The sequence below is a fragment of the Aedes albopictus genome, chromosome 2 (assembly GCF_035046485.1).
Source record: "Aedes albopictus strain Foshan chromosome 2, AalbF5, whole genome shotgun sequence".
Taxonomy (NCBI): Eukaryota; Metazoa; Arthropoda; class Insecta; order Diptera; family Culicidae; genus Aedes; species Aedes albopictus.
In genome coordinates, this window is record NC_085137.1 from 448,340,630 (window position 1) to 448,356,117 (window position 15,488).

The following is a 15,488-nucleotide window of genomic DNA, read 5'->3' on the forward strand; positions in this document are numbered from 1 at the left end:
CCTCGAATCAGCACCGATTAAATCCAGAATATCCTGATTGGATCGTTGGAATTCTTAAGTCTCTGCAACAACTGCTTGATTCCATTCATTGGGAAAACATAGAAGTCTAATACCTACTTTGAATTATATCAGCTTTTATAGTTGTATCCAATTAATCAATATCAATTTTAGCGTTCTGCAGTAGACATATCCATATACTTGCCACATGTTCACTTACCTGACTCAACAGGTGCGTTTACAGCGCCAGTAATGTAACGGCGTGATACTGTGACGAACCATTTTGCTTTATTTTCAATGCCAAAATAATTGACCCAATTTAGCTGTCGTCATTGATAGTCTGTCGTGCGTCCATCCAACCATCCACCCATCCATCCTCCGTGCAAACAGAACCAGTACGAGTGAAAAACGGCAGTCATCGAAAAGAGTTTGATTCTCTACCGAAAAGCAGCCCTCATTCATGACAGTGCAGCTTTAAAATGTTGGGTGATAAGCTGCGGTGGTGAGAACGCGCCAGGGAAAGAGAGAACCGGAGAGAAATCCCGGTTTCCCTTTAATAGCTATGGTAATTGATACGGCGGCGACGGCAACGACAGCCACAGAGCGGTTCCCTTCCCTTCGTCAACCTGTTCCTGAAAGTGCGGAAAAAATAAAGTTACATACGTTCGGATTTCACTGCCAGGGAATTGTGCCGAAAACAATCGTTCAACTAAATAATCCCTGCTCTGCTCGGTCGAGAGCGGTGCTTCTGCACCAACCGGAGACTACGACGTCGAAAGATTATCCATTACAAAATATTTATAATTGCCATCACATAACAGTGAGTTGAAGATTGAAGGCAACAGCGGGTGCACAAACAATAACAACAACTAGTCGATTGGTGAGTACTTAGTTGGTCGGAATCGCGAGAGCGAGAGCAGTTCTCGCGAAATCATTCACACATCGGCGCTCGCTACACGAAACAAAGAGCTGCCACGCACACTAGACGGAGCATACGGTGAGAGTATAGTACCTTCGGGAGCGGTCGGGTCTCTCTCGGTGTTCTTTCGCTCTCAGCCGAATGCGATCGCGGGGGCTCGTGCAACCAGACGACTCTCGCTCGCTGTCAGTCGTCCAGCAGTAGTCGAGCGGTTCGCACGTAGTGTCACGGCTCGCGTCTCGTGTCCGTGTACAATACAATCAATACATACATAGCGCGTTGTATATGTGTGTTCTTCATTCGGTCGCCCTTGGAAATAGTGATTGAGAAAAAAGTTTTTTTTTGCTTGCTTTTGTACACACAGTGCTGTGAATGTTTCGAAGTAGGAGGAGGTGAAGCAAAAGGTAGAAGACGAATGTGAAGAAGAAGCAACAGAAAGCAAAATACGAAAGAAGTGCTTTTGTGTGGCGAACAAGGTTGTCGGTGTGTCCGTGGTGTTGCACCATCAAGGAAGAGGTGAAAAGTTACTGAAAAATTTCTATCCGTGCAAGCTCAAAAGTGAACATCGGCAATTGTAGCAGTGCGGTTTTCTCGCGTAAACTGCCGTATCGTGATACAGTTAGTTCGCAAGCCGTGGGGACCAATCAGAAGAGGATCTTGGCCCATGCTTGGCAATCCGACACATGAGGAGCATTGTGATTGTGACAAAACGCGTTAACCGATCGTGATTTGAATGCTCAATGAAGCAGTGATATGCTGGTAGTGCGAAGCAGTAACCGAGAGACGATTACGAAACCAAATAAGCAATTCAGGTTTCTAGCGAAACCCTGAAGTTTCGTACGCGTGTGGGTCGTTAAGCTACCAACTTTCTCCAACAAACCGTACGTAGATATCCGATTCCGGCTGCACACCGGAGCCTGGCAGCCGAGCTGGGTGTCGATTTTCTCACCCGATCGCCCTCGGTTCGGTTTGCACAAGAAGAAACAAAGGAAAGTTGCCCCCGAAGGAGTAGAAAACGGAACAAACCGATGAAACCGACGACAAGAGTGTTGCAAGAAAAGTTCCACGCGTACATGTGAGAAGTGCAGCTCTCGACGGCGGCAAGTGGCAAGTGTGCGTTTCCGTCGCTGCGTCGGTGTTGGTGCAGAAGTGTTTGCGACGGTGCGTTGGTGGTGGTGACTGGGCACCAGAGAAGCGATTGACGGCTGCTTTCCATTGTTTCTCACAATCCGAAAAATAAAAGAAGTGTAGACGCTGCTGAACCATAGAAGAATCCGAAAGAAACCTTCAGTGAAATGGGGATGAATTATTGTGCAATTACTGCCGGCGGTCTTGGCCATCAATCTCGGGCCTAAACTGTGCCTCGGTCCGTTCGAAACGTTTCTTCCTCCCGCCTCAGCAGTGTCAGTGAATGTGTGCCCCAAGTGCTTTTGCGAAAGAAACATCCGCTGTTCCGTGATTTATTGTTATACTCGTGCCAAGGTGCAATCCGCGATTGTTGTTTTACGAAGAATCGACCCGAAAACCTAGAATGATGTTGCTGCCGCGGCCGATGGTCGTTGATGCGTTCCGTTGTTCTGATTGGATTACAACAACGACAGTAGCGCTAGCGCTACGCCCTCCTGTGTGCAATATGGATTAAGTAGGTGCTATTTTTAGTGTCACTTCAGTGTCGTCGTCGTCGTCTTCGTCTGCTTTGCGACCGCAACTGTCGTCGTTTTCGTCGCCACAGTGAATGTGTGAATGTGATGACCCCATTCTTGGGCACCAGCCACTTTGGTCTGCAACTTTTTACGTTTTTTTTTGGATTACCACAATCACCGTTACAATCATCCCGATATTATCATCGATCGTTGAGTGATATCCGTCGTTCCATGCTGAATACGTTAAGTTTGTGAAGTGAAGTGACCCAAATCGAACCCAGGATTACCCGTGACTAGAGTTAACGGTGATTGCAACTGATAACTGCAAAAGCAACAACAACAAATGTAGTTATAAAGAGAAGCTGTTCAAAAGAAAAGGTGAGTGAGTTTTCGTCAGTTGAAGATTTATCGAGGCACGTGTGCGGAATGCCCCCTGCCAAGCGCCTTATGAGACAGTGAGTGCAGTGAGGAAAATTCGTGTCAGCGGGGATAACCCCGGGGTGGCTGAATGACGAACGTTGGAAGATTCGTTTGAAATTGTTTTGCGGCGTATTGTTATCGACAATTGGAATTGAGTGCAATGAATAGGATGACGTTTTGGGGAATTAATATTTCAAGGTGAATGCACGGAACGCGTGTTGTGTTTGGCTTGCACTTGTTTTTGTAAGCAGTGTAGTGTGTCGCCATAAGTTTTATGATAAGGGACCAGTGAATAGATAATTTCTGTTACTTATTCTTTCTTAAAAATAGCTCTTTGAGACATAGTGATTATTCACAGAGAGAAGAATGAAAGAAGATAAAGATATCCCGTCGGCTGTTGTTAATACTGCAGACCTTCAGACATTATTCCAAAAAACACTTTCTGTTCTGAATACTGGAATACTTTGTATTGTTTGCTGGATATGGATGCGTCTAGTATTGGTGAAATGTGTAAATGTTTTTTATTATTGTCTGGAGTGTTGCATGTGATAATAAAGTATCGTTGATACATTAAATGAATACAGTTGTTAAATAATCATCACAAAGAAGATATTTTCATCGACGATAAAAAAGTTGAATTCATGCATGTTTTGTTTCAGTTTCGGTGCTAAATATTAAATCTCTTGCAAAAAAAAAGGTTGAAATTATTCTTATTTGAAGATTTCAGTCGATGTTTGCCCATAGTTGTTTGCGTACTGTATTGTTTAGTACGTGTTTTTGGTCATCATCGACAGTTTAGTGATTTTGGTGGCATTTATTATCGGATAGGTAGATCTATTATGTTTTGCACGATGACGTCGCGAATGAACGTAGGTCCATTCTTGTTCTTCCTATACTCTTAACTCCCCCCCCACCAAATTTCGACAGTTTCTGGTGTTTTGATGCTTCCCATTCGTTGTCGTTGTTTTTACTTCTCAGGGAGAAAATTTAGGTTAAATTTCTATGCAAAACTCAATAGATGGACCTTGCAGAGATACACAACCTTTGAAATAGAAGTTGCCGGCCCCATATAGTTTAGCCGGTATACAATCAACTTAAAACCAAGAAAATACTTGATTTCCACTAAGATCCATGACCTTTTCCTACTGCTCTATGCTACGTAGGAATGGCATAAGATTTTTCAAGCCATGATGGAAGGATCTCAGTTAGGATGTCACATCAGAAAAACTAAAGTAGTTTAAGATTCCAATCACAACGAATGAGATGTTTTATTTGGAAGTGGGGTTTTGACAATAAGTGAGACGGAATTGTAGGTATAACTAGAGGTATACGAACAGTTAGTGTTTTGGTATCCCTGGATAAACGTTTGGACGTCATATTGGAGTTAACCACAGAAACGATTGATGAAAACTTAAGCCCGAGTAGGTGGAAAAATCTGCTGAATAGCATATTCAGTTATGATTGATTGAATTACTGAAGAGCAAAAACTGATATTGGTTTGATTGATATAAGAGGTAAAAGAACAGAAATAATAGCAAAATCTAATATGGTGAACTACTTAATAATAGCTCGTTAAGATATTACAAGATCAAAACAATAGCAGACAAGATTTGTCACATTTTTCTAGAAAAAAAAAATAAAAAATGGCAGCATCCAGCATCGAACCTGAGACCTTAGGATTTACAGGCGGCGATGCTTACCACTCAACTGTGGCTCGCTGTTGTAAATGACATGGGAATAAGAGCATGCGGTTCTTCGTACTCACAGCTCAGAAAGGGACACATGGCATTCCACTAACATTGAGCCATCTCTATGGGTGTATGTGTTCCATTTCGTACAGAAGAGCTAAATTTGTTCTTATGTAGAAATTTTCAGCTATTTCGACAAGAACAACAACTGATATCATACCACTTTGAGCTATTCGTGAGATATTCACTAGATTTTTGAATAACTCATCAAAATCACATCGAGCTATGACAGCAAAAAGTGTTCGATTTGAGATATGATTTAGATATTCTCGTCTACCCGGGTCAATCTTTTTTTCGACATCATAACAAGATGCATAAATGCTCGTCCAGAAATTTCGTAACGCTGTATGAAGCTGAACCTGTACCATAGCCGTACAGTAATGAACAATCTTTTTCTACTTTACATCCAACAACCGGCAATTCAGGAACAAAGGCGAACCTGTGCCGTTGTAACTTATTTCTCTACAACCACCATCCGTATAAACTTGTTGTATTTCACAGTGTGCCATCGGCGAGTGAATTTCTCGCCTTTGCCACGTTAACTAGAAAGAATAGAAGCTCCCCATATAGGGTGACTGAGTATTTTCGAAAGTTTCGGCTTCTTCGTCATGATAGTTTTTTTGGCCTTGGACGTATAATTCAGTTTGGTAGAGAACTTTTCGAGGACAACTTTGAGACTATTTGTATGCAAGAGGACGCCCAAAGAGCAACTCTTAGTATTGTGAGGTACAACTGACACAATCGTGAAAGAGTTATACCGATAGTGTAAAGAGAATAAATAGTAGAGCCTGCAGACTTCGTGCGTCGTTATTTCAGAATAGTATGGATGACCTAGATCGCCAACTGAACATCGCAAAGTTATAATAATTGTATTCTGTGGCTTTGAGGATAGCGTAGAATATATTGCGCGAGCATTCGCTACAATTAAAATGTGATAAAATATACAGATTTTGCTATCCATACTTTAAATCACCATAAAGTTCATTTGTATACCAGTGGACGCACACATAACAGCACAAAGAAATAAAAAAAAATATCTGAATTCGGCTCCGTTATGCCTGTTGGCGCTTGAGCCTCAAACAAATGATTAAGTAAAAAAAACAGCACAAAGAGATATTCTTAATGTTATGAGGAACAACATAAAAGGTAGAGAAAGAATTACACCGATAGAGTAGAAACAAACAAGAGTAGAGCTTGTAGTCCTTGAAGGTCTGATTCCACAATAGTTTGGATGACCACCAGCAGTATAGACTACATTCCACGAATATTCATTACAATTAGAGCAGAATACAGTACATATGTAGATATTGTAATCCAAACTCAAAGTGCATTGGAGGCCATTTGTATTTCATGGAATGTGCAACTACCACAGTATCGAGTTGCTCGTAATATTGTGAGATCTGATGGTCATCAACGTGACTAAATTTCTTGAACAGAGTGTAAAGAAATGATGGTCAATCCTGTAGATCTTGAAAATAAATCAATTCCAGGGTAGTTTGGATGGCCTAGATCACCCAATTCATGCACTATGAATTTTCTAGCGGTGCTTTGAGGCTGCTTGAATACCATAGACTATGATCTGCGACCAAACAACGTGTATAAATTTTGGTTGAGTATGCTTGATTAATGACATATGAGGGGGTTAGAAGCAAAGGGGTGTAAGGGACAAAACCCCACTTTTGAGTAAATGAGGTTTAAAGTTTTTCATCAATTTTTCATCCCATACAAAATGTATGGAATTTCAAAATCAACCCAATTTTCTACGATTTATTGCAATTTTTCTAAACATCGTAAAAATATTCTTAAAAAAGTTCCTGAAAGCTTGAAATCTGAAGAATTTTTTTATATGCTCAGCTCAAAATCGACAAAATGGTCACTTACACCCCTTTGATTCTGGGCCCCTCATATACTAACGGAGTAGGTACTTACGGAGGCATAGTTCTGGGATGAAACCTGTTACAGATTATGATGGGTAGTTATACATTACATGTCAAGGGTCAGTGAAAACTGTTGATGATTAGCAAAACAGTGTAATTTGAGTAAAAACATGTAGAATTCATAAAAAAAATATAAAAAAGGAACGTGTTTTCAGCTACCAGCAAAAGGGGAGTATTCAAAGGGGGAGGTAGCATATGTTTTTCAGCCACTGATTCTTTCCGGAAACTCCTTGCACGGATTGTTCCAGAAATTGCGTCAGGAAATCCTCCAGGATTCTTCCTATGTTTTTTTCCAACGATTCCCTTAGGGATTGCTTCCGGGTTTTTTCGTGGATTATTCCCGAGATGCCATCCTCTAGAATTCTCCAGAATTCCTTCATTGTTATCTCCCGGGTTTTCTTCGTTGATTTTTACTACTTGTGAGACAATGAATAAAAGAACGTCTAGTTCGGTAAGAGCTTGAACAAGTAATGAAAATTTATTCTAATTGATTACTCCTGCTAAACAATCAGGTTGCTAGGGTTGCTTAGGGTAGTGAACTACATACAAAGGGTAACTACGTTTCTCAACACTCCTCCTTAGTTTACTATCCCTAAATATCTTCGAAATGCTTCATGCTTCTGCTTCGGTAGAACCTTGGTGAAGCCATCCGCGGGTTGCTGCTGCGTTGGGATGTAGTGCAACGCAACATCTCCTCTCTCCAGACTATCTTTCACGAAATGGTATCGTATCGAAACGTGCTTGGTCTTCGGGTTGAATCCTTCGTTTTGTGCTATACATATCGCGGATTGGTTGTCACAGAAAATGGGAATCGTTCGTTGACCTTCTATCTCCTGCAACAGCTGCTTCCACCATAGTGCCTCTTGCGTTGTCCGGGAAAGTGCCACAAATTCCGCCTCGCACGACGACAATGCTACGGACGGCTGCCGCTTGACATTCCAGGACACGGCTCCTCCCATCGTGCTGAAGATGTAGCCCGTTGTCGACTTCCTATTTGTCGGATCTCCTCCCCAATCCGCGTCTGTGTATCCGGTGAACTGAGGATCGCCGGCTCTGTTGTACTCCAAACGATGATCGATAGTGCCCTTCAAATACCGCATAATTCGTTTTGTTGCTTCCCAATGGCGACGACCGGGGTTTCCGCTAAACTGGCTGACCTTGTTCACCGCCAAAAATATGTCCGGTCGTGTTCCTTGAGCCAAGTAGGTCAGGCATCCAACTGCTTCCTTATAGGGAACGTTCCGCATCACTTGAATCTCCTCTTCAGTACGTGCAGACATTGAATCATCCAGTTGTTCTCCGGGATCTGCAGGGGTTGCTACAGGTCTACAATTCTCCATATTGAACCGCTTCAGAACTTCTTCGATGTATTGTTGCTGGTCGAGATGTAGTGTGCCTCCTTTCCGGTCCCGAGTGACTCGCAGTCCCAAGCATAACTTCGCCGCTCCAAGGTCCTTCATTTGAAAACGACTGTTCAGGAACTCCTTCAGCTTCTTCTTCAAGTCCGGGTTGTTGGTGAAGATCAACAGGTCATCAACATAGATTGTCACGAAGATCATTTCTTTCTTGCTAATCTTGAAGTACAAACACGAGTCCACTCTGGAACGAGTAAGTCCAAACTGCCGCATCGCTTCATCCAGTTGTCTATTCCACACCCTGCTTGATTGCTTTAATCCATACAGCGCCTTCCTTAGCTTGCAAACCTTGGTGGCATCGTTCACGTACCCTTCCGGCTGCTCCATGAAGATGGTTTCTTCCTTCAGGTCGGACTGGAGAAACGCCGTGACGGCGTCCATTTGCTCAACGTCTAGGTCGTGCTGCACTGCGAGAGCCATCAGATAACGTATCGTCGAGTATCTTACCACCGGTGAGTACACCTCCGCATAATCAATACCCGGCCGCTGTGAACAGCCTTTCACCACCAGCCTGGCCTTGTTTCGGGAAATTTCTCCATCCGCTCCACGTTTTGTCTTGAAGATCCATTTGTTGCGTATGGCCTTCCTTCCTTTGGGCAAGTCGGTCAATTCCCACGTGTTGTTGCTTTCCAGCGCTTTCAACTCCTCGTTCATTGCAGCAATCCAGCGCTCTCGGTCTGGCCGGTTGACTGCTTCGTCGTAGGTTAATGGATCACCCATCACGTTTGAAGACTGGGAATGGGGGGAATCATCAGGGACAGAAGAACTATAACAAACATAATCGCGGTACTTGCCTGGAAACCTGCGCTCCCGACCGCTGTGCGTCGACCCTTGCTGCTCATCAGCTGGTCTTGTGGATTGCGGCGGGAGCGCATCGTGAAGCTCAGCATCGACGAACTCATCATCACTGGAATCAGCTTCCGGACGCAACGAGAACATTTGAACGTCATCAGTTGAAGCGCTTGGATTTTCTCCACGTGGCACGCTGGATACCCCTTCGGTTGGTTCAGTACACTCGATCCACGATTGAAGTTCCATGAAACTGACCTCTTCCGTTTGCTGTTCGCCAATCGCCGAAGACTTCCCTTCATTGATGATCCGTACGTCTCGGCTTGTCACGATGCTGCTATCGCTTGGATTGAAAATTCGGTAACCTTTCGACTTCTCCGCATACCCGACAAAGATTCCTTCAACGGTTTTCGGGTCGAACTTCCGTCGCTTCTGCTTGGGGACGTGTATCATAGCCAATGAACCGAAAATCTTGAGATGCTGCAACGTTGGTTTTCTGCCACTCCATACCTCTTCTGGTGTTTTTGCTTCTAACGATCTTGCGGGACTCCTATTTACCAGATATGCTGCGGTTGAAACTGCTTCTGCCCAGAACTTCTTTGGTAGCTTGGAATCATTCAGCATGCACCTTGCCTTTTCTACGAGCGTCCGATTCATGCGCTCGGCCACACCGTTCTGCTGAGGAGTGTACGGACACGTCGTTTGATGGATTATTCCGTCTCTCCGCATGCATGCTTCCATCGCCGCATTAACGAACTCGGTGCCATTGTCAGACCTCAAAATCTTCAACTTTCTTCCGGTCTGCCGTTCCGCCATGGATTTGAAATTCTCGAACACATCTTTGACACCGCTCTTCGACATCAGGAAGTATGCGAAGACCTTCCAACTGGCATCATCCACGAATGTTAAAATGTAACGGCTACCGCCAATCGAAGGTTCCTCTATCGGTCCACAGAGATCCGTGTGCACCAAATCCAACAGTCCGTCCGCTTTCGTTATGCTGGATTGAAAAGGGTCACGAGCTTGCTTCCCTGTAGCACAGGTCACACAGTCGAATGCCGCTTCCTTCCGAAGATCCAAATCGTTAACCATGGTTGCGAGTTTCTTCATGCCTTGCTGATTCAAGTGTCCTAGCCGCCTGTGCCAGATTTCCGCTTCTGTTGTCAACAAGGATGTTTCCGGTTTCTTGCAGTTGAGTCGATACAAACCATCCATCTCGGTTCCTGAGGCTATCACTTCTCCATCTTCATCGTAGACTTCACAGGAATCTGCCTTGAACGTCACCGTCAATCCTTTTCGGCAAATCTTACTTACTGATAGGAGGTTGGCCGCCAAATCCGGGACATGCAGTACCTCCTGCACTTCGATGGGTCCTTCTTGCAATTCGAGCTTCACTAAACCTTTCGTTGTAGACATGATGCATTGGTTGTTCGCCGTGTCGATCGGATGGGCGAAAACTTCCTGCTTCGTGAAATTCTCCTCGCTTCTGGTCATGTGGGAGCTTGCCGCCGAGTCGAAATACCATTCGTCCGCGCCGCCCTTGCCAACGGCCAACATCGCGCACAAAGCCTTGTTCTTCGGTTTCGGATGAGCACTTGATTTCTGTTTCTGGGGGCACTCAGCTGCAAAGTGTCCGAGCTTGCTGCAGTTGTAACACGTCTTGTCCTTCTTGTCCGCTACTGCCTTGGTTCTCCTGTGCTTGTGCTTCGTGTATAGTGCACCTTCACTTCCGGAGCTTGAAATCGGCCATTTGACGTCCTGCAGTATTTTCGCTTTGACCGTGTCTGCAGTCAACGCCAAGCCGGACGCCTGAAGTCCCATGACCATCGGATGATAATACTCTGGGAGCCCCTTCATTAACAACGAGGCCAGCCACTGGTCATTCACCTCAAACCCTATCTCGCTGAGATCGTTGGCCGTAGTCACCAGGATGTCCACGTAATCCTCCACGGTACTGTGGTTCTCCAGCTTCACCGAAGTCAACCGGTCCAGCAATCCAAATCTTCGTATCAGCCCGTCGTCTTGAAATGCCTTCCGGAGTTTCTCCCATGCGTCTTGAGCACTGGTCGCAGTTTGGACGAGACTGAAGTTGTTCTTCTCCAACGTTAAACAAATCGTTGCCAGCGCACGATCACTGGCTTCCGGATCAACTTGCTGGCCCTCCGCGGGATGGACAGCTCTCCACGTTCCTTCTCTGATGAGAATCATCTTCATTGAAAACGCCCACGAGGAGTAGTTTTGACGACCCTTGAGTTTTTCGATCGCCGGAAGATTCACTGCATTCCCGTAGGCACGAACTACACCGCCGGTTCGCACACCGTCTCCTGATCCAGCCGCCAAGTCGCCTCCGGATCCGGTTGCACCGCTTCTAGTCGTATTCGTCCTACTGCTGCCTGGACCGCTTCCGCTCGAACTCTGTCTTTCTACGTCCCTCGGAATCATGGCTTCTTTCTTCAACGAACAAACTTGTCTTGATGAACAGGAACAACGATTACTTCAAGCTATGGCCACGTCTCTGGGCCCATAACCACTTGTGAGACAATGAATAAAAGAACGTCTAGTTCGGTAAGAGCTTGAACAAGTAATGAAAATTTATTCTAATTGATTACTCCTGCTAAACAATCAGGTTGCTAGGGTTGCTTAGGGTAGTGAACTACATACAAAGGGTAACTACGTTTCTCAACATTACTGGGTTTCCTCCCAAGAATTATTCCAATATTTTCTCAACGGTTCTTCCCGGGACTCCTTAAGGGGTTTCTCCCAGGAGTAATTCCGGAATTCTTACAGGCATTCCTCCGGAGATTCATTTAGTAATTCCGCTGAAGAAGACTCGAATCGGAGTTGAAACGTCGGGACATATGTAAAACATTCGTTCTGATTCCCCAAGACTGCAGCGCCAATAAAAGCAGCTAAAATTTAGTAATTCCTTCAGGATTTCTTCAGGGATGCTCCCGGAGATCATTCACGGAAGTATTGCTGGGATTCCTACAGGATATTCAAAGGGACTCCTTTTGTGGTTCTTCCAGGGATTACTCCATAGATTCGTATAGTGGTTCCTCTAGGAATTGTTACCAGGATTCCTACATAGATTCCTGTCTTTATTCACCGAGATTCCTTCATGCACTTCCCCCGAACTGTCTTCGTGAATACCTTCTAGAATTCTTCCGGGAGTCAATCCCAAGATTCCTTCATCGAGTTCTCTCGGGATTCCTTTTAGCATTTCTCCCCGGGTTCCATCCGGCATATATTTTAGGTATTCCTCTAGAGATTCATTGAAGGATACCTTCGGGGTTTTCTTCTACATTCTTTCTGACTGGATTTCGCCTGGAATTTCTCCCGAGATTCTTTCAGGGAATTCTTCCGAGATTATTTCAGCGATTTTTCCAGTAATCCTTTCGGAATTCCTCCAGTGATTCTTCCAAGGATCCCTCTCAGGATTCCTCCCTAGACATTTCCAGGGATTCCTTCCGGAATTCGAGAGTTTTCAGAAATTTATCTGGGATAAGGACATCTTCTGAGAATCAGGAATTACTCCAGGATTATTTCATGGATAGATCCCGGAACTCCTTCAAGGCTTTCTGTCGAAATTCTTTCTGCAATTCCTTCTGTGCATTATCCGGGGATTCCTCCCGGCACTCGTTCTAAGATTCCTCCGGGGTTTTTTTTCTGAGACTGAATTCCTCCCGATTATATTCCCGGGCTTCCTGCGAAGATTACTTCATGTGGGAGAGAAGACGATTCTTCGATAGCGATAGCTTTTGGGATATCTTTAGTAACTCTTTTGCATTATACCCTTTTACCGAATCTATGCTCACGTTCTCGTAATTATAGATTCTGTTAATTTAATGTTTCGTTAAATTACGTCGATTAGGATTCAAATTGTTTTATATTTGGGTCTTTAAAAGCTGTCCGAATGAGTGTATTTTATGGAAAAAAAAGCTGAGAAAAGAAAACCCCGAAACGCGGTTACAAGGAATGTTTTCCCAATTATCGAAAAACGATATTTTTTACATAAAACATTAATAGATGATGAAGTTTATGAAAGCAAACATCATATTTTACAACAATTCTGGCGATCGATTTGAATAGGTCAATTCTACATAGGAATCACAGCAATCTTAGGACCAGGGATGGAAACACTCACTTGCAAAGAGTTACACTAACTTGCTATTTTCTCAGCTCAGAAGCGTTCAATCAAGAAACGATGTATGGACGACTTTTGCCTTGTGGTTTTGTCTAAAACTTTGTCGAATAGAGTAGAGGTCCTCACGAATCCCAAAGTCGTGACAGAGCTGTGAAAGCGACTTTCCACGAGGTGAGTGTAATTTACATTCACCTCATGGAGAGTTGCCTTCGCAGCTCACTCACGAATTCGGTTTACGTGTGCGACCCCTACTCTATTCGGCAAACTTTTAGGCAATATCTCAAGGCAAAAGTCGTCCATACATCGTTTTTTGATTGCACGCTTCTGAGCTGAGAAAACTGCAAGTGAGTGTAACTCTTTGCAAGTGAGTGTTCCCATCCTTGCTTAGGACCTATTTAAAACGAACGCCTGAATTAGAAGATACTGTTTAACATATCGATTGTATAACAGACAATGCGGCTATAGAAAATGAAGAAGAAATTTATAGGCTGCCAGGCAGTGCTGAAAATGTAATTTCGACACATCCTGAACCTGAAAATATGGTATATGAAAAACTTGTGCGGCTAGATCGGTTCTACAAGAAAGTCACGGAAAACCGCTTTATCTTCAATATTTAACGTAAATGTCATCGACTACCTTCCAAAAATATGTTATTTGATATTCGTCATGAATATCAATAGGACAGATCCGTGAAGTACTAGATTTGTAGTAATGAGCTGAATTTTAGTATGGTGAGAAGGTCAATTCTCCGTTTCTGCAATGAAATGGTGCAAAAAGCGTGGGTATTATGATTCCTTGCCTAATTTGATGCTGTTTGAGCAAAACTTTGGGCAACAATGTTGTTGTTTTCTCCATTTCTTGCAACATAAACAACATAGTTATCCAAAGTTTTGCTCAAACAGAATCAAATCAGGCAAGGAATCATAATACCCACGCTTTTTGCACCATTTCATTGCAGAAACGGAGAATTGACCTTCTCACCATACTAAAATTCAGCTCATTACTACAAATCTAGTACTACACCGAACGTGCCCCATTGGCATTTTTCGAAAATAGTCGATGGCATTGATCTTAAATATAGAAGTGAGAGCGGTTTTTTCGTGACTTTCTTGTAGAACTGGTCTAGCCGCACAAGTTTTCCATATACCATATTTTCAGGTTCAGCTTCTGAATTGAGGTGATTGAATCTAGATAGGGGAACGGAACCCATCTTCAGCGTACCAAAAACAAAGCTAATAAGCGCTATTTGTTTTGTTTTGTATTTTTTGTTAAGAGTGAGCATGTATGATAACAAAAAGAACGGAAACAATTGGAGCTTAAGGTGAAACATCAAGAAATCCCATTGCAATTTTTATCCTGGCTTCGCTCACTTACATAAAGAGGTAACTTTTCCAAATTGAGCGCATTTGTTCACGAATTTTTAAGATTGGTGCTCTTGAAAACGTAAGTAGGGGTCCACGTCGGCCATTGTGACTACCATATTTGAATTCTTTGATGTTTCACCTTAAATTGTTTGCTTTTGGAATATGATGAACATGGTATCATAGGCTAAAGAAGGGTGCACATACCCTACGTCGAAATGACATTTTCAGCACTGCTGCCAGGTAATTTCCCTGACACCCTTGAAACCCTCTTACCTACACGGTAAAAAATCTGCACTCTGATATGAACTGATTGGCACTTGAATTCGCACTACTGTCTAATCTGTTTGTTATCAATTAAATATCATTCGAAAAAGAACATTAAATGCCTCTTCAATTTTAATGGAAATTCACTTCAATTCGTTGTTGACAATGTTTTGATTTCAAACCTAAAATAAAAAAAAAAGCGTTCACCACACCCGGATTCGATACCAGGACCTTGAGATTCACAATCATCTGTTTCCCCACTACACTACTTCATATCTGTTAGAGAGGTGCGTATCGAAGCGAAACACTTTCTACCACCTGTCATCTATATTTACTTTCATGTCCAAAGCAGTCATTACCAAACCAATAGCTTTTCACTTTGGATCGTACTGCTTTATACAGTAGTGCAAATCGAAGTGATTTTCAGTTAATTCCTCTGGTGGGTTTGTTTTGGTTCTGAAATCAACAGTGACATTGCATTGCAATTTCAAAGGAAAAACATTGGGGATCATGTTGATTGGGATGTTGAATAGTTAATGGATTTTTCCCTTACATCGAGCGTGCAGATTTTTTACCGTGTACGCATATGGACAACAGCAGTCACTTGAGTTCACTCGCAGTAACAAATCGGAAATATCCGATAGACCGCGCCGTCGTCGGCCTTCGTCCCGGACAGGGGTATGGGAACGCGGTTTGGTAGCCAGCTCTGAATTAAACGAGCTTACGGCAATTTCCGGGCCACCCATTTATTGGACAGGTGATTGAGTGAATACCGTGTGTGCACTCGGACGGGATCTATTGTTCACCGACACCGACTCCGACGACGACGATGACGACGAAAACACCAC

The 15,488-nt window shown here is 43.5% G+C and overlaps 1 protein-coding gene across 1 annotated transcript in view; it reads left to right on the top strand.

The window, feature by feature from the left end:
- The first annotated feature begins 1,050 nt into the window (after positions 1–1,050).
- The window catches only part of LOC109410008 (nascent polypeptide-associated complex subunit alpha, muscle-specific form), a 140,070-nt gene continuing 125,632 nt past the window's right edge, over positions 1,051–15,488 (top strand). Inside the window, exon 1 of the mRNA XM_029870000.2 lies at positions 1,051–2,937. The gene's annotated coding sequence lies outside the window, so the exon portion shown is untranslated. The remainder of the gene's footprint in view (positions 2,938–15,488) is intronic.